Here is a 26237-nt window from a genome sequence, read left to right on the forward strand (position 1 = left end):
GCAATCTGGCCTAGTGGTCAGAGCAGGAGTCAGGTCTAGTGATCAGCGCATGCAGCCAGGTTGGGGAACAAAGCCGAGGGTCAGCGCCAGAGTCAATTGCCGATTACCAGAGCCAGGGGTCAAGCCAGAGTCAGAGCCAGGAATCGAAACTGAGGGTCAGAGCTGGGATCAGATATCAGCTGGCAGAGCCAAGGGTCAAGCCTGAGTCAGGGTCAGATGCTGGAGGCTTAGGTCAGAACCAGGACTGGTAATTGATGATTGGAGGCAAGGTATAAGGGCAGGAACTGGATAAGAGGCAAGGATCAAGTTCAAAGCTGGAGCATGCTGGAAACAGGAGCAAAGGCAGGGGCAAGCCAGGAGCAGAGCAGGACTCAGGAACAGGGGTAGGTGCAGGAGGCAGGCACAAGCAGGGTCCAATGCAGCAACCACAAGAAATCACCTTGTTGCTTAGACAAACTTCCTATGCTTCCTTCTGGCCAAAATAGCATGTTGGACAAATCAGTGGTGCTGGGCAATGCTCCCATCAGGGCTCCCCTGGGTGGTGTCTTGGCTAAGGCTATAGTCCTGCTAGCTCCTTGGTCCGCCAAGATTCAGCAGACAGTGGGCAGAGGCCAGGATGCAGCAGCTGTCTGGGGACTCTCAGGCCTGCGTTCAAGACCCAGGACATCACAGGAAGAGCCATTCCAGAAAGTTCTTGAATTCAGTGTTTGCTGTTGTGTTCATACCTTTTACTCTCTTGAACAGACTTGAGCATGACCCCGTCCATGCTCTTTGGAATGATATATTCCTGATCAGTGTCTTGCAGTTTAAGTATTTTGATCATGGTCTAGTGCAATTTGTCACTGAAACAAGCTGATTCAGCTGAGACTGGGAAGGAAGCTAATCTTATACTTTTTATTAATTATTATTATTATTATTTTTATTAAAGGCTTTAGGAGTTATCCTGGGGATTATGGACCAGCAAGTCTGACTTTGGTTAAGTTTGGTTTGCTAGCAGCTAAACTGGCTGGAAACGATAAGCTGAAACACGTGGTGAACATGATATGAGAGGGACAAACCTGCACAGGATTTCCTTGAGGATCTCAACCAGTTATCGTTTATTCACTATTTTTAATAATACATATTTGGTCTTTCAAGAAACCTTTCATAAAATAGTGTATAAGAGACTATTAAGGAAATGCAGTAGTCATAGGGAAAGACACAATGGTTTAGAAACTGATTATAGCACTGCAAACCCCAAGCAATCAAAATCATGAGGCAGACCCCCCCCCACACACAAATCATTAGAAATAACGGTTCTAAAATTTCAGTTCTGCTCATTTGCCTTCTAGTGTTTTTAATCTTTGGAGTAGCTTTTCTCCCAACCATGAGGGTGAGAAACGTTCATTAAAACAAAAATAGCGGAGTCTCTCAAAATCCAGTGATTCCAGGAGCTGGGGCTTTAAGACACAGCAGATATTATGGGACACCACTAGGAACCACAGATGTACGAGGGGACTGGCAGCATGAGGACAGACGAAAGTAAGTGTAAATAAAGGGCAAGTGACGCACATTGGAAGGAACAGTTTGAACTACTCAGACACATTGATGCATTCTAAATTAACTAATCTCAGAAACAAGATCTAAGCGTCATTGAGGACAGCTCGATGGAAACATCTGCTCGATGTGCTGGTCAAAGCAAACAAGATGAGAGGTTATAGTTAGGAAGGGATACAGAATAATACTCAGTATTATATTGCTAGTATATAAAGTGATGGGACAGCTTCACTTTGAAAATTGGGCTCAATTCTGATCACCCCATCTCAGAAAGGCTATAGCAGAAACAAAGTCTAGAAAAGGGCTACAAAAATTAGATGCATGGGTAGAATTTGGTATGAAGAAAGATTAAAAAGATTGGGACTGCAGGACTAGGAGAGTAGAAAAATAAGAGGTGACATGATTCAGAGAGAAAATGAACAGTGTAGAGAGAGTAGATTGGGAGTTCCTATTTGGTCTCTTGAGAAACAAGAATAAGGAGATACCCAACAAAATTAAAAGGCAACATTTCTAACTGATAAAAAGACATTCTTTATTACATAAAGCACTTTTGAGATCTACTGATGAAGAGTGCTATATAAGAGCTGGGCATTATTATAACGCAATTAACCTGTGGAACTCATTGTGACATTGATACTCAGACACCTGCTGAACTCTTAATGGATAATGAGAACACCCACAGTTATTAGAAGGGATACAAAGTTATAAAGGCTATATACTCTTCTGTGTAAGGAAACCACCAACCACCATGGGCTAGGCAGAAATTGCCCTTATGAGCAGGATATCTGTGCCCTCCCGCACTCTACTAAAATGCGCCTATTATAGAGTTTCTTGAACTTCCTCGGAAGCAACTGATACTAGCTATGGTTGAAGAGAGGATACTGAATTAGATGGACTGTTGGTATGGCATTGCCTATGTTCCTGTCCCATGTTCCTCAATTTTAAGACTAGAAACTAGGAACTTCTGAAGGAGATTCCCTGCTCTGACTCTTAACTTGCTCTGTGCATGACCTTGGGCAAGTCACTGAACCTCTGAGTGCGATTTTTTTTTTTAAAAAGTCACTTAGATGCTTTAAGTCATTGCTTTTCAATGAGACTCATGCTCCTAAGTCACATAAGGTAGGATTTTCAATAGCACCGATGTCTAAATTGTACAGATGGGAAAAGGAAGCCATAAAACTCTCCCAGGATTAATCAGTACTCTGTATCTGCCAAACCCTTACCAAACTTGAATGTTACTATTATCCCTTTGGCTGGTTTTCCAACTCTGTTCTTTTTAGTTTACATTTTTGAATACAGAGTAGTCACTTGTGCCTCTATAGTTTTCCAGGTAACTTTGGATCATATCTCACTCCTTGCTGATACCCCCAGGAGTGCCAACTGCTTGCTATGTTCTCCATCCTTTGTGCCATCAATGGAAAGTAAAAAACCTGGATATCCATTGTTGCTTCCTTCCTAAAATTTCCTAAGAAAGGATTGGTTATGACTGAGTGAGGGATGGCAGATTGTTAATTAACATTGTACCAACAGGGAGGCATTAATAGTCCTCATCAGCAACAGTGCTGGGTACAGCCCAACCTTTTGCCAGCTATGAGATGTGTGGGTTCACTGGTACAGATTTCTCCTTGGGGCCCTCAGAATCTCTGAATGAGACTTGAACACGGAGTGTGGTGCATTTGGTCTTTCCTGGATTGGCATTGCTTTCTGGGTACCAGAGCAACATTCCTGAATCTGATCAATTTTGTCTGCAAAACAAGATGAGAGAAACATTCAGCCATGAGACTGGGAAACAATTCTTATTTGTAGCCCCTAGGTGCTACTTCAATAGTCATGGATCAGGGCCTCATTGTGCTAAGCACGGTACAAATGCATAACAGAAGATATGTCTACACAGCAAAAGCTGTGCATAGCCTAGTCTACCCGAGCTAGCTTGAATCCAGCTAGCAGGGCTAACAATAACAGCCAAGACCGCATAGCTTGGACTTCAGCACAGGTAGTATAAGCCCGGCATGGACACTGCATGTGTACTTGGCTCACTCTGAAGTCCATGCTGTGCTGTCTTCTCTGCTATTACTATCTGCACTAGCCGGATTCAAGCTAACTTAGGTCGGTTAGACTGTGCACAGCTTTTGCTCTGTCAACATACCCAAAGAGGCATTCCCTGTCCATAGACTTTACGGTCTAAGTCCTGGTCTACACTGGGGGGTAGCTGAAGTTGACGTACTTAGATCTACTTACCGCGGTGTCTTGGTAAGTACTGTGGTAAGTCGACGGCTGACGCTCCCCCGTCGACTCAGTCTATGCTTCTCGCTCCATTGGAGTAGCGGAGTTGACGGGAGAGCACTCAGCAGTTGATTTGTCGCGTCTATAAATTGACCCCCGCTGAATCGATCGCTGTCCGTCGATCCTGCGCATAATGTAGACATGCCCTAAGTAAACTTAAGTTAATCATTTGGCCACCTAGTAGGAACAATCCTGCTTATGCTGCAGTGGAGAAAAAGAGACTTGTATCACGGCTGCTGCATAGACTTGTAAGATCCTAATTCTACAAGCAATTATAGCTCTGCTACCGTTAAGGCTGAGTGTGACTTTTAAAAAGATGACTCTTCTAAATACTCTAAAATCTATGTGCTCTCTCAGATTGTCTTGAAATTTGCTGTGCCTCATGGGGGCATGTGGTAGCATTGGTAGTCCAAATGAGAGGTCATTTGAGCCAGGGGTTCCTGAGATAAAGGCCCTTAAAAAAAAAATCTTGTGTTCCTGAGATACAGCCCCGTTAAAAAAATCATGTGTTTTACAAGCAGACTCTAATTTTACTTTAGAAGTATTGTCAAGGAAATTAGCATTAATTAAATAGAGGGAAGATGAAAGACTCTAGTAAGCAGTTATGGTAAATATAATAATGAGTCATACTCTTCACCCATTTCCTAAACAATGGGACTGAGTGTGAACAAAGGAAAGCAAGTCACTGGGTCATGTAGTCAAGCGGTTCCTGATATACAGCCCCCTAACATGAGCTGCTCATAAGATTTTCAGAGTCTTATAATTTTTGGGGGGTGCACAGGTAGGCCAATAGGGAAATTGGAGCAGTGTTTAGGAGCATTGGCACAGTGCACCAAGATGTTGGGGGTGCCAGGTGGACCCTGTCCTTTTGCCAATCTTACAACTATACTCTGGCACAACTACTGAGGGGCCAGAACACACCAGACAATGATCCCTGTTAGTGCAAGGAATTATTCCAACATGGTTTTTGAAAACCCACTTGGATGACTAGAGCTTTGACAAAGAACAGGGTTTCCAAAACTGTCATTTTTCTATGATCTCTCAATGAAGGGACCTTTGCTCTCTGGGAGTGTAAAACTGCGGACAGAGCAGAACCATAGGGGAAGAAAGTAAGGCACTTTCCCCTTCCATGACATACATTGGGTGGTGGGAGGGAAGGGCAGTGAAAACATCTGTGCCCTCCCCCATTCTGCTAAAAATACCCTCCAGAGTTTCTCCACCAGGCCAATGGAGGGAGCCCAGAGACTCCCCTTCCCTCCACTGCCCCTGATCAGGGGATGGAACCCAGAATCCCTCTCTTTCCCATGCTGCCTCCAGCTGTGGAGAAGGGACACCAGGTTCACCCTTCCCCCTGCTGCTGCTGCTTCAAGGGGAAAAGGGGAGGCTGTGCAGTGGCGGGGGCACTTCAGCTCTTCCCCCCAACCTGCTGACATCCATGCCCCCCTCATTTCTGTCCCACACCCGCAGGTGCCGGCTTTTTTCCTTTTCCCGGGGGGGCTCAACTCCCGCTCAACCCCAGCCCCGCCCCGACTCCACCTCTTCCCCCAATGCTCCACCCCTGCCCCGCCTCTTCCCACCCAGTTCCACCTCCTCCCCTGAGTGCGCCTCGTCCCCTACTCCTCTCGCACACTGCAGAACAGCTGATCGCGACTGCTGGGAAGCACTGGGAGGAAGGGGGAGGAGTTGATTGGCGGGGCTGCCGGCAGGTGGGAGTTACTGGGGGAGGGTGGGGGAGCTGGCTGATGATGGGTGCTAAGCACTGGCTAATTTTTTTCTGTGGGTGTTCCAGCCCTGGAGCACCCATGGAGTTGGTGCCTATGCCCACACCTTCAAAACATACCCCACTGGCTCCGTGTCAGTCTCCTGTTCCTGCATTCTTTGCCCAGCTCCCTAACCCCAGGGGACCTTGCTGATGCCCACTCCTCCCTGGGAAGGAGGGAGGACCAGGCTGCCCTGGACAGGCAGAAAGATGGGAGATGAGGAGCTGATGCATGGGCAACGAAGGGACTAACTGCAGCCAAAGCAATCTGAGGCCAGTTTAACCATTGCCAAGGAGCGAGAGGTCGTGGAGGGGGAAAACTGGGCTGTGGAACACAGGGGTGCTTAGAAATTATTTGTAAACAAACAAGAAAATGAACTACCTAAAAACTTCATTTAATGCAGAATTAAGGTGCCTCAAATGTTGAGTTCAGCTACACTCAAACCTCTGAAAACCAAGAGGTGAGGTCATGCCACCCCTGCAATGCCACCTTAACTCTGCCCTCTTTGCGCGATGCCTGAACGTGTACAGACTAGCCCTGTACCCTTACTGATGCAACAGAACACTCTAGGAACAGAGCACAGGATCATTGCAGGACAAAGTCTAACACCTTCTTGTCGCTAAGGCCAAAGTCTGATTTAGGTCAGGCATAGTGAACAGGAGCTACTTACAGCTGGCCTACACTCAAACACTGAGCCTACGCACACAAGCCACCCCAGACTGCAAAATGTTAGCACCCCTTCTCCATTGCCCTGAAGATTCCTTCAGAGACATTGCCTTCACTTACCTGTCACTAAGGCCTTGGGGCCACAGTCATGCATGTCAATCCCCATAACAAGCAGACCCCTATGCACTGCTTCTTTCTGACACAAACTGCAGAACTCAGTGCTGAAATGCGGTATACTTGACCCTTCGGGTGTACCGATACCTCTCCTTGTGTCACAACAACAGCTCTTCCAACCTGCTCCAACTGTCCCTCTACTCTTCAGTACAGCTACGCCTACACCCAGTGAATCTGACTGGAGATAAATGCTGTCACGGTGGTGACAGGCAGATAAATGCTGCAATTCAAATCGGGAACGTAGCACAAACAACCACACCTTCTCGTAGTCCTTCATGTCTCCGGCTTGTGGCACCACCCTTCCATTCCCACTTGATATTGGCAAAGGAGATGTTTTGGCTATTCAGCCATCCCCTCTAGCTATGTGAACACTGAATATTGCACTAGACTGTGCTTTTCTGTGGCAATCACCACCATCATAGCTGAGGATTTGCAAACATTAATGAACTTAGATCCCCCCTCCCCCCCCGCAACACTCCTGTGAACAAGGGCAGTGTTAGCCCTGTTTTATAGATGGGCGAAACAGAGACATTTAGTGACTTGTCCAAGGTCACACAGGCATCCTGAGTCCAAATCAAAATGCATTCTTGCCACTACCCCACCCACACAGACTTAGCAGCTCCTGTCCTGACTAGTAATGAGACTCACCTGCCCTGCAGCAAGGAATCCAGCTCCTTATCTCTCAGCTTCACAGAGCTGAGGAGGAGCCCCTAGCCAGAGGGAACCACTAAACCTGAGCAACACTGGAGATCTGGAAGCTTACCTTTTAAATCCATGGCTTCCCTGGAAGAAGCAGTTGGTTCATTAATCCATTTCTTCTACTATGTAATTGTCAAATGAAGAGACTCTGAAAAGTATTTCAAATCCTATTGACCCAGTCCTATGCTGTTTTATTTCACAGTGGTGTGTTGTTGAAGAACTAAAGTAGCTCAAACGGGACCTAGAGATGTGTCAAGCAACAAATCTGGAAGGTCTATGCAATTATTACTCGCTATTCGTATTGTGGTCTCTCCCAGACACCACAACCTGGGATGGAGATCCTGCCCCTAGGCACTATAAACACACACACACACACACACACACACACACACACACACACACACACACACACACACACACACACACACACACACATTAAAAAAAAAGATTTCCCCCACCCTAGAGAGCTTACAATGTTAGTATAAGCCTAAAGACAACAGGTGGAGCCAGCGAACAGCCAGGGGAACACAGGGGAACAGTGAGGTTACTGTGACAAGCAATGATCAAGTACACCAACAATTTAATGTAATGCAAATGCCGGAGCATGCCCAGAGTGAATGAGATCTTTCCAGAAACCTGAGCCATCTTGGTATGAGCTGGCTGCTCTTGGCTTTAATAGCAATGCTGTCTTTCGCTCCTGAATGCTAATCAGACATTTCAGCCACAGCCTCTTTCTCCTTAGACTGGACTGGACCCTGATCAGGCAGCAGAACCCCCCCCCCACGAGCACCTGGAAAATGAACTTTGTGCACCTCCAATTCAAATGCCCTCATTCCCACACTGAGGGTGAGAGTGGAGGGCATAAGTAGCCTGGGCAATATCTTTTGCACATACCACAATTTAACATAACATCCTTCAGTTTCCCAGAGCTCTGTGTCTGTATCATGCACAGTCGTACATGTAAAGCAAGGGCAGCTGCTGATACTTACATATTCTGTATGTGGTTTTCAGTCACTGTGAAGTGACATGTTAGCATGCCAGAATCTCGTTCATTATCGGAATTAACCAGACAAATTGCTCCACCATGCACCACCTCTACCCACAGAATCGAGAAAGAGATATCAATCTGTCAATCCTTCCCGTGTCCAGGCTGGGTGAGGTTTCCTGTGTTGAGTCAAATTAAGCCACAGGCTCCACTCCTGGTGGTGCCCTTCCGTCAATTCCTTTAAGTTTCAGCTTTGCAACCATACTCCCCCCGGAATCCAAAGACTTTGGTTTCATGTAAGCTGCCTGGTGGGTCACGGGAATAACGCTGCTGGATCACTAATCGGCATTGTTTATGGTCGGAACTATGACGGTATCTGATCGTCTTTGAACCTCCAACTTTCATTCTTGATTAATGAAAACATTCTTGGCAAATGCTTTCACTTTGGTCTGTCTTCGCCGGTCCAAGGATTTCACCTCTGGCAGCACAATACGAATGCCCCCGGCCGTCCCTCTTAATCATGGTCTCAGTTCCGAAAACCAACAAAACAGAACCGGAGCTCTATTCCATTATTCCTAGCTGGAGTATTCCGGCGACCAGCCTGCTTTGAACACTCTAATTTTTTCAAAGTAAACACTTCGGACCCCCAGGACACTCAGTTAAGAGCATCAAGGGAGCGCCGAGAGGCAGGGGCTGGGACAGGCGGTAGCTCGCCTCGCGGCGGACCGCCAGCTCGATCCCAAGATCCAACTACGAGCTTTTTAACTGCAGCAACTTTAATATATGCTATTGGAGCTGGAATTACCGCGGCTGCTGGCACCAGACTTGCCCTCCAATGGATCCTCGTTAAAGGATTTAAAGTATACTCATTCCAATTACAGGGTCTCAAAAGAGTCCTGTATTGTTATTTTTCATCACTACTGAATGCCAATGAAAATGAGGTAGGACCAGAAGCCAAACTAGGAAAAGAACAAGTTAAAAATTACTTAGACAAATTAGAGGTCTATGTCCCCTTGCGGTCCCTATCTTTCCTCCAGCCATTCCTGAGGATAGTGGTTCAAGTAGAATTCATTTCTTACCGGTACGCTGCACCAGCTAAATGGGGCAGGGGGTCGTGACCTCCCCATGTGACCCCCTACGTGACTCCTCATGTGACCCCTCCCCTCCCCATGATCCACAATCCCACGTTACCTGAGTGGGGGGTGGGGGGCGTCTGTCCTTCTATCGCTGCACCGGAGACTTCTCAACCGCAGGGCTCTCCAGAACCACAGCGGCGAAAGGAGCAGAACATGGGGCCGCCAGGCAGCCCTATGCCAGCAGCTCCTCTGGCATGGCTGTACCGCCCTCAGCCCTTCCAGGCAGCGGTCTCTCCCAAGTCCTGTCCAGGGTCTGTACAGCAGCCCCACCAGAGGACAGGGCTGGGGGGGCGGGGGTGAGGCTAGGGGCGGTATAGCCGCGCTGGGGGAGCTGCCGGCATGGGGTTCTGCTCCTTTCGCTGCTGCAGTTCCCAGGAGAACCCTGAACTGCAGGGCTCTCCCAGGAACCTGAGCGGCAAAAGGAACAGAACATCAGGCAGCCCCACGCCGGCAGCTCCTCTGGCGCAGCTGTACCGCCCCCAGCCCTGTCCTCCGCCGGGGCTGTTGTACAGACTCCAGACAGGAGACACTGGCACGCAGCTGCGTGGAAGGGCTGGGGGCGGTGCAGCCACACTAGAGGATCTGCTGGCGTGGGGCCACTGTTCTGCTCTTCCTGTGTCTTTACTGGCACGGTGTACCAGCTATAAATAGCTTACTGGTAGGGCGAACAGGACCGGACCGCCCTACTTGCACCACTGCGTGAGGACTGCAGTTCCCTCCTTTGCCCAGGCCTGCCTTTCTCTTCCCTCCCTCCCTCCACCTCCGGGCCCAGCAGCCCCTCAGCATCTCTTCCCCCGGGCCTATCGGTTCTGTTGTGATGAAAACAACACATGAGCCTTGTTAAATTTAAGTCAAAATGAAATATGAGACTTCTGCAAAATTATTTTTTTCCTAATTAGTGCTAAGGTGGGAGACTAAATACAAATAACCATTAAAACTGCCTTCATGTGGCCCTGAGCAGCACTGTAATCACCTCATTGTACAAAACAAGTGTGTGGTGTACCTTGGACTATGTCCATAATGGGATATTTCTGAACCACAGATACTCTTCCAAAGCTCTGTAGAACTTCCATATTTCCCTCCCCTTGTCTTGCTTCTTGACTCTCTTGCCATTTGTGGTGACTATTTTCTGTTTTTCCTCTAGACTAAGGAATAAGGGTTGTGTGGGTTTAGAGGCTTTTCTTGTAACTGTAGGTGTAAAATGCCTAGCTTGTGCCTGTAATTGGCTTAGTAGCTCTAATTTCTCCCTCTTTATTATCTTTGAATTGTTTATCTGGTGTTGTCTCCGAATTGACAGCTGTAGTGGTGGTAAATGGTTTGACTGAAGGAGGGTTAGTCTAAATTGTGGCAGGATCATTTTTGAATGTCTTCCCTCTCCCGTTAGGTCCCAATTCTACTCCCACTGAAGGCAATGGAAAGACTCCTTCCACAGTAAAAGAACAGTAGTTTTAGCATCAAAATATGCAGTGTTTAGAATACACTAAAAGCCTCTCTAGATCAGCCAGCACTGTATGATCGAACCATTTCAAGGCTACATGTTACAGATAAGTGGTTTTTAGTTGTGCATGGTTTCTTCAATGGTTCAGTGTGTCCACACTAACCAGTCTGGCTTGTGCAGACCAGTTCAGCACACCCAGTGCTCCCTCCAGTTCTTCCTGTTCTAGTGCTTTGTAGGTCTCCCAGGTACCTAGTCCATAGTTCCTGCATTCTTCGGAAGGGGCTTCTAAGATAAACTGCAAAATATTGTAGCACTACAGAGGCCTTCTGGGAGATTGGATGAAGGTCCCAGAATTCACTATAGATTGCCACCTTTTTCTGTACTGTCTCCATCCTGGACCACACCTCATCCTGGACCACCTGCGTCATCTCTTTGCAGTGGACTCAGTTAGAAGTGGGGCTTACTGAGCAATGCAGAAACAAAATGGTCTCTGCAGCTCAAAGTTAGCAGTGGCCATTCAGCTATGAATGAGGGCCGCCAGAATGCAAGAACTAGTGGACTCTGGTCTCACTGAGGGCAAAGAGTCTAGGCTGCAACTGCCGATGCTATTCAGGAGTTGGGACAAATATTGGGACGCCAATACCCAGTGCTTAATTTGTAATGAAAGCAGTGCCGAGACTCAAGCAATTAGGTGCCAGGTCAGGATCACAGCCAATGGCTGGTAGAACAGTGTCAAACTGAAGACCCCTAGAGTGTAGGAGGAATAACTGCTGAACTGCTGGCTGTGCAAGGAGACCTTTTCCTCTCGCTGGAGTGAGCTTATCCTGCCACAGGAATGTCAGGCTGTCTGAAAGAGAGTTCAGGTCACCATGGACAAGAGAATGGTAACTGCTCTGTGGAAGCTGTAAGTGCAGGCAATTACTGATCAGGGGGACATCCACTTGGAGTTGGGAAATGCTCCATGCAGGCTGCTGTGTTGGCGACAGAGTTGTGTATGGCAATATGTAAGCTACTGCTGGGGCATGTGACAAACACACAAAACAGCCCTGAGATCATCATGGGGTTTTAAAAGCTGGGTTTCCCAAAGAGGAATGAGGCTAATCATGGCACACATTCCTGTTTGTACTCCCCCATGCAAGCCAGCACAATGTGTCATCTGAAAAGCATGCTACTCCCCAATGATGCAATCCTTAGTGGATTGCTGCAGTTGGTTCCTAAATACATTGGTTTGCCTGGCAACCTGCATGTTGTCTGCATTGTCAAGAACTATGTGTTAATGGCATACTCTTCCCAGCCCACACCATAGACATCCGTGTGGAGCTGTAACCACATTGCAATGCTCAAAGGCCTCATACCCACCTCTGCCTCCGGCTTATGAGACCCTACGCTGATTTCATCAGCGTCACTTCAGTCGAGGCAGGGGCACAATGGTGGGTTAGTATGAGAATTTGGAAGGCAGAAGGCAAAATGGAGGCATCGTCTGACGATCACTGCTATTGAAAATCTCTCTTACTTCTCCTCCACTCCTATTATTTCAACCTGCTGTACTGTGCATATTTGTTTTCTTAGAGCAAAAGGGAAGACAGCGAGGAGAAAACCAAAGCTGAGGAGGCTACTGAATTTACCAGGAAAAGCACGTATCTGTGGTTCAGGACTACACAGCAGCTGCATACCTCCAGGTTCTACCACTCTCCCAATATGCTGGGATTGCCAATATTTTCTTGGGGACAGTGGATGTTTTGAACCAGAGCGTGTTCCAGCTCACTGAAGAAGAGGCAGGTTTGCCTTTCTGGAGCAAAGTTTCAGTTACTATCCTGGGCCTTAATGAACTACACCAGCTCTGACATTTGTCCTGGTGGAACTTGGCACTGCGCTTCATCTCAAGATAGGGAAGCTACTGGGGCATCTTTGCACGTACTAAGATGTTCCAGATACTGGAGTTCAGCTCACAATAGATCCCCACACTGCCCCAGATACCAAAGAGGAGGATGCTAACATCCACCTTGGACCAGCTGGCAGTACCATCGCAGGAAGGCTTTACAGCAGCAGGCATTATTTCAAAATCCAAAAGCAATGAGTGGAACAAGAACATGGCTCTCACACAGAAGTGGATGCTGGCAACAAGGTGAGTACTATAGTTAGCTGATGTAAGTGTGACGCATATTTTTCAAGTAAGAGTCTTCCTGGACTGTTGCACCATAGAATCCCTGGGCAGGGAGCATAGAGTGCAGACAGACCATTACTCAGCATGTTACTGAGAGGCAGGCAGTGGTATCGTGTGACGGCGCTGGGTGGACCAAATCAACTGGGCAGCTGCAACCTCTCATTGCCTCTGTTAATGAGAAATAGAAACAGCTCACACTGAATTGCTATGGGTGGGGACACTTATAAGACTTGCTTGGAACTTGTGCAACTATAACTGTGCTTGTGTGACGCTTGTGAAACATTAGGAAATCTCTCTTTGTATGGCCACAAAGTATTCCCGTTCCTTGTACGGGGGCCACAAATATTTTAATGCCAATGGAGCTTAGATGAGCCAATATTTTATATAGTAAAGTACAACTAGTAGTCCACCCCTCTCTCTCACATTTGTCAGAAGGGAGAACAGCAGCATTATACCTCCCTCCCTATGCTATGCTGCCACAGCTGTGGTCAACAGGGATGCTTGAGTTCGCCGCCCAACCCACTATAAAAGAGATGGGGCAGCTGACAGGGGGTTCTCTGTGACAGGTCCAGGACTCAAGAACACACTCCCCCCTTGAAATTACCTAGATTTGGTGACCTTCTGGTCATGCTGCAAAAGCCCTGGTTTTTTTTTCTGGAGAGGGCTGAGTGTGTGCTTCCCATAACAATGAATGGGTGGGAAAGAGTTTTTTCTTTGAGCTGGCAGTCCTCATTTTTGAATAATTATTTAAGGCTGCTGGGGTTTTGTTATCACATTAAATATATGTTAGAGCACCTAAAATCTTGTATTGGCATCTTTTTATTATTGAATTAAAAATAAATATATGCAATAAGCCAGATGCCACTCTCTTTGCGCTCTACTGTTTCATCATCGCTTCTATGCAGAGCTCTCAAGCATACCAGATTTTACAGAATGTTCTGCAATTGAAGCTGAAACAGGATGTTAGTTAAACTAGATAAGAGAGTGGCTCCAAATTTCCTGCAGTCTAGGGGAAGGTGCACTGAGCTAGGAGCCAGAAAATCATGAACTCTGGTCTGTTCTCTACTGACTGCCATTTGTATTTCATAGGACTTCATAACCCTTATGACTGATCAAGACCATGTACCCCTCCCCTTCCAGACAAGTATTAGCCCCTCCAATTTTACAAATGAAGTAATGGAAAAGTTTCACATGGTCACATCAGGTAGTGCTAAGATTAGATCCCATATCTCTAAGATGGTAAATGGATTTTAGCCTGCCACCAATGCTACTTTTCAGGCCCCTAGGGGTTACACCTATGATTTGATGAACCTATCGCTAGCTACTGCTCTGACCTCTAGACCTCCCTTCCCAGATGAGGGGATAGAACCCAGGAATCCTGATTTCCAATATTCTACTGCTGTCTGGCAGACACTTTGTAACTACTTGGCAAACTGTGAGTCAAGTCACTCTCTACTAGCTGATCTCCATACCAACAACAATTCCTGTAGTTCTCCTCCTAGCATGCTTTACCAGGAATCTCAAGAGAGTTCAATCTTTCCCAGTGACTCATTTAGGTGGACCTTATATTTGCATACAAACTTGTTTTTCCAGTTTTCTTTTTTAAGGGTTTATTAAATTCACACATTCAGAACATCCTTTAAAATTAAAACTTTTTAACAAATCTGTCAAATATGGTGCAGAACGCAACAAAATAGAGGTGTTCCACACAGGGGTCATTTTGATTGATAGTGTCCCACGCGGGCAGGTTTGAAGGTTAAGAGGTATGTTTATATCATAATAGGAATCAGGAACAGCATGGGGATGGCAGCCATGGCTCATCTTCAGTGCTTTGACTGTAGGTGTGCAGTACAGGGGTCACACTATGTAATGCTTTCGTCAAGAGGGGAATGGAACCTGTTACCCCTCTTCTGTGACTGTACCTCATCTTTTCAACTGTGACTGTTCTTGTCAACCTGCTGGTTGTATCTGCTGCAGGGGGTTGCTGCTGATCTGCGTCCTGCCTCCTTGCCCGGCCTAAATTATGTGGTACCCACCCCACAAGCTAGGGTTGCCAACAGTCTTATATTATGAGGGAAGTCCCTTATTTAAATAAAAAATTGCCTGTCCCAGACTAAATCAGTATGGAATGCCTTTCAGCCTGCACTTCAGCCAGGGGTGTGGTGCTGCTAGAGCAATCTGGAGTCCAGACTGCTCCAGCAGCAATGCCCCCCACCACACACACACACACACACCCCTGAAATGCAAGATAAAAGGCATGTGTGATGCTCCCAAGGGGTAGCCAGGCTTGGGAGGCACCTCACTAATGCCTGCTCTTTGCATGAGGAAGTCTTGTCTGTGACTGATGCGGGTCAGCTCCCTGAAACCACCAGCCTCTAGCAGCACAAAGCACTACCTTCCAGACCTCCACAGACCTAGCTCTCTCAGTACAAGTAGCAATAGGCACACACCAACCCCTGAGTCCTCCAGGCGTTCCCTGTAGTATCCACCCCATGATCCACTGAACACTCACAGAATTACCAGGCTTGCTGTTCCCAAAGGAACAGTACACCACAGCTTATTAGTTATACCAAAGAACATAGCTCTGCTAAATGCACAGCACTTAAGATATATTTGTAGGAAAAACAAGAATAAGTTTAGAGCTTCAAGTGAATGAGTAAGAATACTGGAAACAAATGGTTACATACAAAACAAAATCATAACATGTTGTCTAGAGACTAAACTTAACTGACAAGTTATCCTCCTGTCTAGAGCAGCTTCTCTCACCCAAAGTTCTCGCCAGTGTTTTCAACCAAGCCTGGCTAAGACCCCTATTTCGTGTTGCAAACTCGCTGTCCATTTACTTCCTAGGTGAGAGTTGATATAAGGAGTCTTCTTTGACCCCCAAATACACCAGAACATCTCAAGATAGGGTTCCACCCCTGCTGCTTACCTCTTCCTATTACTTTTCTGTCTTTGACGGTTTTTTACAATTCTTCATTAGCATTCGGTTCAGACTGGTGAGTGGAGGCCCATTGTGGATCACACAATACTCAATTTACATGTAAATAGACAGAAGGATAAACATCTCTTGTCTGAAAGAAAACTTGCTTTTCACCTTTGCTGGTGACCAGTCACTAGACACAGACCTTAAGAACATAATTTTCAATGTATGTTTGTATGTAGCTCCTCGCATAACCGCCATACATGTGTGGAAAGGGTGGTTGTTCCCCTGTGACTGAAATAGGTCCAGCACTCCTGTGTCAGAGCAGGTGCTCTGAATTGCGCCAATTAAGCTGATGGGGGCTGCAGCTGGACTATAAATGGTCGGAGGGCATGGCAGGAAGGGGAACTCCAGAGTGAAGCTGTAGGCAGAGGGACTCCTGTAGTGCTCCCTGAAGAAAGGTGTTGGGGCTAGGGAAGAAGACACATCTGAAGCCGTACTGGGTTGTGCCCAGCTTAAGGCTGGATGGAGATTTGTTTTTGTGTTTGCTTTATTTGGAACCTTGTAAATAAAGAAACCACACCCTAGCAAGGGTTGTGGCTGAACGAGAGGCGGTGTGGGGTTTGTTTAAGGAACCCCGAAGAAGGGGAAAATGGGTGGGTCACACTAGAGGCACCCCTGGCCACGAAGAGATGCTCAGGTGGTGGCCACCATGTTACTATGCATTTTGCAATGATATTAATAATGATTGGGACACTGGTTTTTATAGAAGATCTCAAGTGATACTCTGTGGTGAATTAGAATGGTACCTACCAGACCCAGGAGATCTGTGTAACCCCTATGCACCCCCTCTGTGCTTTTGGCAGTTGGGATTCAGAGGATCCTGGGTCACAGCATCCTGTACTGATTTAGAACGCTGACGGAAGGGTAGCCTGGGCCAAATTTGAGTGGTGTTGCTAATAGAGAGGTGACTGGGCCAAATATGATTGACTGTGCAACCTGCTGCCCCTGCTAAAGGGCCCGGCTGCCCCTCTGTCATATATATTCAATGTTCATATTCAATTGAAAGACAATGCTGGCAACCATACCAACGACACTCCTATTTAATGTCAAGCTGGTACTTGACTTTCTGGTATAGCTATTTGTTGAAAGACAATCACAACAGATGTTTGGGCCACTTATAAGACTACTGGCACAATATGCTTGTTTTTTAAAGCTGCTGTAACTTCAGGTACAAATCTGAATTTAATTGCACATCTAATTTTCACGTTTAGTTGCCATGAGAGTAGCTATCTGATTTGCATCAATAGCTGCATAGGCAAATTATACACTTTTTCACAAGTCTGGTCGTCCCTGTGCATGCCCACACTTGGCTCTTGGGAGAGAAAACGTGGACAAGGAGATGATGCTGCAGAAGCAGCATCCAACAGTTTCTGGGAATTTCATGCTGCCTGTCATCTGATGCACAAACTGAGGGTGGTTATAGATGAGTGGCTCACCAGCTTCCTCACTCTCCCTAGGGTTTCCACCACAGCACGTGCTGTAGGTTTGCTTTTCACACATTGTAAACTTCATCTTTTCTTTTCCACTGATAAAGCTCCAGAAAATGCACTCTCCCCAAAATCTCACAAGCACGATATTTTGATCAAAAGGGACTTTTTGTCTGACACACTGAGGCAGATAAGAAGTCTCCAGAAATTTCACAGAAAATGGAATCCGAATCAGCTGGAGGAGAGGAATGGCAGCATTTTACACCAACATGTCCTCACCAGTTTGACACAGCTCTGATCCTCTTCCCCTTGTGCAAGTTGGGTTGCTAGGAGAGGAAAGCTCTGCCCTCATAATGAGTATGCCTAGCTCTCTCTGCTGTTTATTCAGTTCAGCTCCACCTGTTGGTTACAACGACAAACTGCACCATTTCATTACATTGCATTACACCACCATAAAACAATGAAGCGGCAACATAAATGTTTCCCCCTCAGTTTGAAAGGACGTAAGGGTACCCTTATACTGCACTGGTTCAGAAACTGCCATTTGTAATACTCCCTTTTCTACCTATAACCACACTTTAAAGAGTACAATAGCCTTGCTTACAGAGAGTTCTAAGAGCATCAAGCCTGAAGTTTTGCCAACCCTAAGTGTTCAAAAATCATCATTCAGGACCTCCAGAATCAGGAGATTCTTAAAAATCATAAGATTATTTCCTAAAATACACTTTTGGTTCTTTTTATTTGTCTTCCAGTGTTTTGAGCCTTTGGGGTGCAGTTGGGTCACATTTTTCAACTTTTTTCTCCACAACTTGGAAGACTAGAAACTTACTTAAAAGTAAAAGCTGAAATGTTCACAAAATCTTATGAATCCAGGATCTGGGGCTTTAAGAAAAATATCTGCTATCATGAGAGATGGCAACCCTGACTGACTGCTTGAGTTTTAAGGGTCTCTAGGTATTTAGTGAGGCTGACCATGAATTGCATGTAGTGCAGGAGCAATGTGGACTACATTGGTGATGGAGAGGGACTGATGGGGCTGAGGTGGAAGAGCCTGTGAGTGCTGCCACAGTGAGTGAAAGCGCACAATATTTCAGAACAACTGCCACAAGGGAGACAGGGGAAGAGAGCAATCAGAAGCAGACTGTATGTTATAGGAAGGAGTGTACATATCAACAAATACAAAGAGGTCCATGAAGGCAGAGCCTTGCACGTTAAGAGTAACACATTCTAAACATAACTCTCAGCTTTCAGGGCAGCCACTTGCCTGAGGGGAAAAAAAATTGACAAGGAGCCATGATGAGCAGAATTGTGAACGGCTGGGAAACAGGTAAGGATGAATCACTCCCTCTGTTCCTGGTGTTTTTCACTGTATGTGTAAATAATGGGCCTGCTAGATGCTCCAATCCTGTGGAAGATGGATAGTTAGTTGGGTATATGTATGATGACTAAACTATAATATTGACACATTATTTATATTACAGTTGTACCTATTATTTGTGTTACCATAGGGCCCAGGAGCCCCAGATATAGATCAGGACCCCACTGTACTAGGCACTGTACAAACACAGAACAAACCAAGAAATCCCAACTGATATCACAGTCCTATTATATCAGGCACTGTACATACATGTAGTAAGAAAGAGTCCCTGCCCCCAAAAGCTTACAGTCTAAATAGACAAAACAGACAACAGGTGTGAGAAAGGAACATTATTCATTCCATTTTATGAATAGGGAACTGGGCACAGCAAAATTAAGTGACTTGCCCAAGGTCACAAAGGAAGAGCTTTTGTGGAAGAGCCAGGAACCAAGCCAGATCTCCTGAGTCATAGCCCACTACGCCACACACTCTACCATCCTTTCTCTCTACCCCAGTGACACTCAGACTGAGGCTCACAAGCTGCAAGTGGCTCTTTAATGTGTCTCCTGCGGCTCTTTGCAGCACATGATATTAAAACACTGTGTGATTTAATTATTAACCAATCTAAGTTATTAACCAGTCAGGATGCTTTTACCATGTTATTAACCAACTGTAGTTGATAAAATAATAATACTTGGTCAGTCATTTTGCTGTGAGAATAATATATATATATATATCTCAAAAAATAGTAAATGAAACAATGAATTCAATGAATGTGGCTCTTTTGGGTAATGCTGATCACTAATTTGGCTCCTGAACCACTGAGGTCTGACAATCCCTGCACTACACAGAGTATCTACTGCATATAGGAGTATAATTGCCAACCTCATGGCTCACCTCCCATTGTAATGTGTTAACTGCAGTTCAAGGGTCAAATTCTGCCCTCAGCTGTACCCAGGTAGCCCCATTAAAGGGGTTTGTGAGTGTAGCTGAGAGCAGAATTTGGCTTTGATCATTGACAAGAAGCTCAAGAGTCGGGTGAGTCCTTTCTACAGTATGTCCTGGGAACTAGAAGTTCTGTATTAGTTTGGCAAAAGGGTGAGATTATAGTGGGGCAAACCTTTTGGGTAGTGACCATTTAGCAATCGCTCCCAGAGCCTGACACACATGCTCACCAAGATTAGTGGATGTTCCATTCATTGTACCACTAGATGCACAGCTATACGTCATGCAGGTGCACAGACCAGACTGGCAACATTGCACCTCTCCCAGCTGCAACTGTGGATCACGGTAACATCCTTCTGCAGAAAAGATATGTCTCCAGTATGAAGACATCAGAGTGTGCAAAGCAGCACATTCTATTTTTTTTAACTGTCCTGATACTTTCAGAACCCCCATATATTATCAACTAATTTATATTCAGCCCAGTTATGGGCTTGATTAAGCAAGCACTGGGTGTAATTGCATAGCCTGTATTATGCAGGTCAACTAGATTATCATAATGGTAATTTTTGGCCTTAAACTCTATGAACCTCTTTTATTCGTGTCAATAAAGGAGTGTGGGGAGCAACCTATTGCAGGTTAACAAATTTTGCATTTCACTATAAGGGATAAAAACTCCAGGGATGCTGCATCAAACAAACATACTATAGCAGCAACCATTATAATAGTCCTGTTCTAGGGAGAAGAAGCGAATATTTCCACTAGTTAAAGCAACAGGGGAATGTACAGTGGATAGGCACAATACAATAGCTCAGACTGGACTCTTGTGAGTTCAGGGAACTAGTGGCCCTATGCTTAAGAAACGAATCATGGTAACTTTAAAAGCCACAAGTGACCAGGACTTTTATTTGATGTGCCATTTGAAAAATGGCATCTCTATCATAGATTATAAAGCCCAGAAGAGACCATTGTGATCATTTAATCTGACTTCCTGCATAATACAGACCACAGAAATTCACCAGGAATGCATCTGAAACATTGAGGCATAGAATAGCATTACTCAGGAGCAGAGCTTGAGCTGTTGCCCGGCTACCGGCTAATAAGCATTATCTATCCACCCCTATTGGTCAGTGTTTTGACTCAGTCCTCATTACTTTGTATTTTTTCCATCATCACTTCCATAAGTCCCATCATCCCCATGTCCCTACACAGGCACATGCTGAGAGAAAATGCATGGGGACTAGCTCCCCCTACAAATCACCATGTAGGTGCTACTCAGCCCCACTTATCCACCTAATGCACACAGTACAGAAGCAGTTTGATTGGATACAGCACCTCCTACAGTGAGAAGAAGTGCTCCCCTGATATCAATAAGCCCCATCTTTTCACTGATTGATGGGAGATGCTGTGTCCAACCAAGCTGCTTTGGTGTGGCACTGAGACAGCACAGGCAGACAGGAGAGAGACCAAGTGGGAAAAAGTAAGTACAAGTGTTAAAAGGGGTGGGGGAAATGTTTAAGACATAAGGAGGAAAAAGTGTCAGAGGAGGATAGCATGTAGGAGGAAATACAGAAAGCAACAAGGGAAAGGAAAGATGGACATCAGTGAGATTTAAGGAACCTTGTACTTAAGTGCTGTCCTGAATTGGGACCATAAGGAGAAGAACAACAGAAACAAGTGAAAAATTACCGAGAAGAGGAAGAGAGAGGAAATCTACCTTACCAAGAGCAATCAGTCACAGATTAAAGGAACTGCTTCAAGATGAGCCAATTCAGGCATTAGGAAGTTTAGGAGTGATAAAGGATGACCAAGTCATCTGCCTCAAGGCAAGAAAAATGGTAAGGGAGAAACTTGAAAATAGAAAAGACACAGGGGAAGCAGAGAGGGAAAGGTGTCGGCTCTTCTTGTTAGATGGAATATAGCCCAAACAGGCTATGTTTAAGGTTTAACCCTATGATTATTTTTCACAACAAACTGAACATGTTTACTTACATTGGTCAGGCTTTAGCCAATGGTGGTCAAGAGTGGTTCCTTTCATCTCCAAAATATTAAAAATCCCAGAGCTCTTTTTTGGGGGGAAAGGGAAAGAAATGTGGATTGCACCACACTGATCCACGCCTTTGTGACAGATGGATGAAATTACTGTAACTTGCTTTACTTGGGGTTATCCTTGAAAATGATTTGTAGGCTGTAGCTGTCATAGAACATGGTATCAGGACTACACAACAGCCTTTATCTACAAGTCAGCAATGCCCATGTGCACAACCTTCACTGGCTGTACATAAGAAATGTTAGCAACTGCACATCAAAGTCTTACTGTTACTACTGCAAGCATTAAATAATATAGGACCTGTCTCCTGGAAGGTTGTTGCCTTTATGTGCCATTGAACAACTGCACTAGATGAAGCTGGAACTGAATCATCCTGAGGTGTAATTTAGCTATAGTTTTTGGATGATTAGAAATCAGGTCCTTCTTTGTTGCGGGTCTGCAACTCTAGAATACTCTGCCCATTGATATGTACCAATGTAAGGCCCCCTATTCAGGACAGCACTTAAACTCATGCTTAAAACCAGGCATGTGCTTAAGTGTTTTGCTGAATCAGAGCCTATAGCCATAGTATCCTTCCAATCAAAGCTTAAGACAGTTTTTGTCTTCTGCTTAGTTCTATTGGGGCTATCTGTGATTTTATTTATAGAATTGTAGGTTATCAGGTTGAAACTCTTTCCACAGAATTAGGCTTTATTGGTGTGTGTGTGTGTGTGTGTGTGTGTAAAAGCACAAAAATATTATTATTGTTATTACTATCTTTTTTTAGGCTAGGTCCTCTGTCATCCTACTCCCTGCCCAAATACATCCCTAAATTAGGGATACAGAGTCTCCAGCCAATCTCGTTTCTCTTGACATCTCTGTCCCCCTGCTTCTTTGCCCTTCCATCCTACTAATTTCAAAACATCTTAAACCTGAACAAGGCTTTGCCCCTGGATTGTGTGGAGGTAGGATGCTAAACAGATTACAAAATGCTTGACTAATAAGAGGTTTGTTTTTGTTTTCCCTCACCTTGAAGTTCCAGTCTACATGCTCCCCGAAACTTGTTTTTTTCCCCAAGTTTGCTTTGAATCCATTTCCCCTCCTCTTTGGTATTACACTAACCTTTCCATGCCATCAGGAAATTGCTTAATGCATTACTGGAAGGTGTTCAAATACTACAGTAATGAGTGGGGTATATAGAATAGAATAGAAAAGAAAATGTGCACAATTATACATCTGAGCCATTATTATATAACAGTTGTCTCTGATTTTTCCCCCCCTTTCTCTTTTCATCTCGCTTTTTGACATCTTTCCTCATTCCTCTGTCTCTCTCTTTCTTTCTCTCTTGCACTCTATCCCTCATTCTTGGTAAGTACCTAATTTACATCCTGTCCGAGTCCCAAAACTTCAGATTAGGCCTGGGTAAAATTTTCTCAGTGAAACCCTGAACCAGGCAAAACCCTGTTTTGGAGTTTGAATATAGAGACAGTATGGGCTAGTGTTTGGGGAGTCAGCTCTAAATCAGGAGAGTTGCACCCTTTCTTCTGTTACTGAATCACTATGTAACCTTGGACAAGTCATTTAATCTCTCTCTGTCTCTTTTTCTGCCTATGAAATTAGGATAATAAAATTTATCCACCTTTGTAAAATCACTTTGAGATCCTTGGATGAAAGGTGCCATCCACGTAGTGAATATTATTATTATTTAAAATGAAATTATGGAATAAACTCACTGAGTCATGTGCAAAACTTTTCCGTTGAGACTTGAAGCAAAACCTTTTGTTGTCTCTGGACAGGCATATATTTTTCAAAACTGAGTTTTGTGGTTTTGTTACGAAACTTATGACAGTTGGTCACGTGGTCTGTCTTCTGGGCTGAATGAACCCTCATGAATTCATACACAATGCACAGAGCTTAATGAATCACACCACTTAAGTTTTGGTTTGCCTTTTACTGAAGTGAGTTTGCATGAACCTGAATTTCAAGGGGTGAGGAACCCTGTGAATTGAAGCCAACAAAAAAGTTTGCCCAAACCCATGTGAACCACAACCAACAAGTTATGCACAGCTCTACTACAAATCCTGCCCTCAATACACATATGCAATTACCTCTGGTTCTCTCCTGGGTATAGAGGACAGGGATGTGGCCAATGAGAGCCTAGCACTGTGTAACCTTAGCTCCATACTTCCTAACTCTTATGGTTTACACTACTTGTGACTCTCACAATTTTTCCAAGTCCAAAAGTGGCTTGATCTTTATAATCCTTCAGGTTGAAGTGAAAACATCTCCTCCCAGTGCTTGCACACTTGCCCTCTTACATCCCATGTGAGAGGACTTGTGGTTAGAGGAGAAGACTGAAACTCAAAGGACTCCTCAGTTCTATTCCCAGCTTTTGCTACTAACTCTGTGTGTGATCTTGGACAAGTCACCTAAATTCTCTATCTGTTCCCCCATCTGTAAAATATGGATAATGATACTTCCCTACCATGGGTATGGGGAGGCTTAATTAATTAAGATTGGTAGGAACTTTACAATGCTTAGGTGGGAGATGCAATGCATTGTGTTATTTAACTCTGGGAATGGTTTATGTTTAAGCTAAAATCTCAACAGATTGCGGTGGAGACAATTTTGATTGGGCAAAAAAATCCTTCCCCCGCAAGATACAGAGTAAGCAATCTGATTTTTTTTATTCCCCCCCCCCCCGTTGCTTATTTGAATAATTCCTCCCCACACTGGGATCCTTAAAAGAAAGAAAAGGGTTTGATTGCACGGTGCTGTCTGCACAGCTTCTCCCTCTGCCATTTTACTGGGACACAGCAGACAGCTTTCTCCCTGCCCCCAACTCAGCCTGGGCTTTTTCCTGTCTCTGAGCTCCCCCAGTACAGCGGCGAGCTGAGCTGCCTGCCTGGTGTGTGTGTGTATGTGTGTGTGTGCAGCTAGGCCTGTCACTGGAGTTTTAGTTTGCATGCTGAAGAAAGGAGGCGGGGGGAAGGCGGAGGGAGGGGGGATGTCTTGTTTGTGGCTTGTCAGCAATTGCTTGAGACAAGCTTCCATGTGTGAAAGCTACTTGGCATGAATGCCTGGGCTGTACCAAGTGCCGCGGCAGCGAGAGGGGGAGGCAGAAGGAAAACAGATCAGGCCAGAGCAGACAATAGGCCCCTAAAGTGTTCCCCCTAAGTTGCTTTGATGTTGTCCTAGTGTCTTGGTAGCAGGAGGCCGGGGATTGCAGGCGCAGGGTCTCGTTTTGTTGGCAGCCGCGGCCCCCCCTCGCTCGGCGGAATGACTCCCCAGGAATCCCGCTCCTAGCAAGGTAAGAGCCGGCAGCCGCAGACCCCGCTCCCGGCCGCGGCGGAGCCGCCTGAGCGCTCCATGCTCGGGGGCTCGTTCCGCAGCTGCCGGAGCCCGCTCCAGTGGCGGCGGCGGGGCCGGCCCCGCGCTCCGCGCTCCCCGCCGCCGGAGAAGCCCCGCAGCCGGGCTGGCTGGAGACCCCCGAGCGGACCCCGCCGAAAGGCGCGCGGCGCCCCCCCCCCCCCGCCGGGGCAAGGGGGAGGCTGGCGGGGGGGAAGCGGGGCACAGCGGGCTGCTGGAGGCCTCCTGCCTCTCCGGGCTCGGCTGCGGAGCCGCCGCGATTGCATCGCACCCTGCCGCGTCCCGGGAGCTGGGGAGGCGATGCACCAGAGCTGGAGCGCTCGCAGCCCCTAGGCTACGGGGGCATGGCAGGCGGTGGGAGAGCTGGGGGAAGCCAGAAACTTTTCCACTGCCGGGGGTGGGGGGACTCGGTGGAGAGTTTGATCTCTCGCCCTCTGTGCCTCAGTTTCCCCCCCCCCCATCTGCAAACAGGACGTGGTGATAGTGACCTACCTCAAAGGGGCGAAAATCTATAATGTTTGTAGCCTGCCCTGCGAGCCTCAGGTGGAAGGTACTAGAGAAGGACAAACTAAAATATATTATTTATTATTAAAGAGACCCTGGCAGAACCAGACTAGAGAGCGCAGATCCAGTGTCTCAGCGTGGCTAAAGGAACAAAAAGCTTTTCCCACCTGTTGGCTTCTGTCCTTGTGTCTTTTTGGAAGATTTATTGGCCGATTAATAGTGAGAATGAGGTGGGAGGAGAGATTGGAGGTTTTCTTCCGCCTCCCCCCTTGTACATCTGTTAAAGAAAAATAGTGAGATGCCAGGGAGAGGAAAACCCTGGGTCTTTTGTCACTGTGTATCCCAGACCTTGTGTTTTTTGGACCTAACTGAAGCAAGGCAGATCTGTAAACTGCCATAGGGCTGGAAGATTTTTATTGTGGATTTTGGAGATTAAATGAGATTTATTTACAATTGCTGTTGATCAGTGAGTAAATATGTCTGTGTATAAGGTCTGTTTACTCACTAGTGGTTTTGTGGCTATAACCTACTGCTGCTGAGGTGATGCTGTGAAAGAGCAAAAAGGGAGAGGGGGTGATGCCTGAATCCTGATTCCCAATCCTTAAAAAAATTAAAATAAAAAAATTGTTCTTGATTTTGTGAATTTTATTTCTTTTGCGATAAATTCTGATATTATTTTACTGAAGCAAAACTTTGTCTCTAGGTGGATCCTCCTGATGTCTTTTAACTTTATCACCTACCATAATTCTAGGGTTTTCCTGATTCTTGATATTTGTTGAAAA

General features: G+C 45.8%; 1 long non-coding RNA gene across 1 annotated transcript; it reads right to left on the reverse strand.

The window, feature by feature from the left end:
- Nucleotides 1-2043: 2043 nt before the first annotated feature.
- Nucleotides 2044-25619, reverse strand: LOC135982549 (uncharacterized). The gene is made up of 3 exons (XR_010599950.1): nucleotides 25444-25619; nucleotides 3775-3943; nucleotides 2044-3281 (listed from the first exon to the last, which is right to left on the reverse strand). It is a non-coding gene; the product is annotated as an uncharacterized LOC135982549 (long non-coding RNA).
- Between the last annotated feature and the right edge of the window lie 618 nt (nucleotides 25620-26237).

The sequence above is a fragment of the Chrysemys picta genome, chromosome 1 (assembly GCF_011386835.1).
Source record: "Chrysemys picta bellii isolate R12L10 chromosome 1, ASM1138683v2, whole genome shotgun sequence".
NCBI lineage: Eukaryota > Metazoa > Chordata > Testudines > Emydidae > Chrysemys > Chrysemys picta.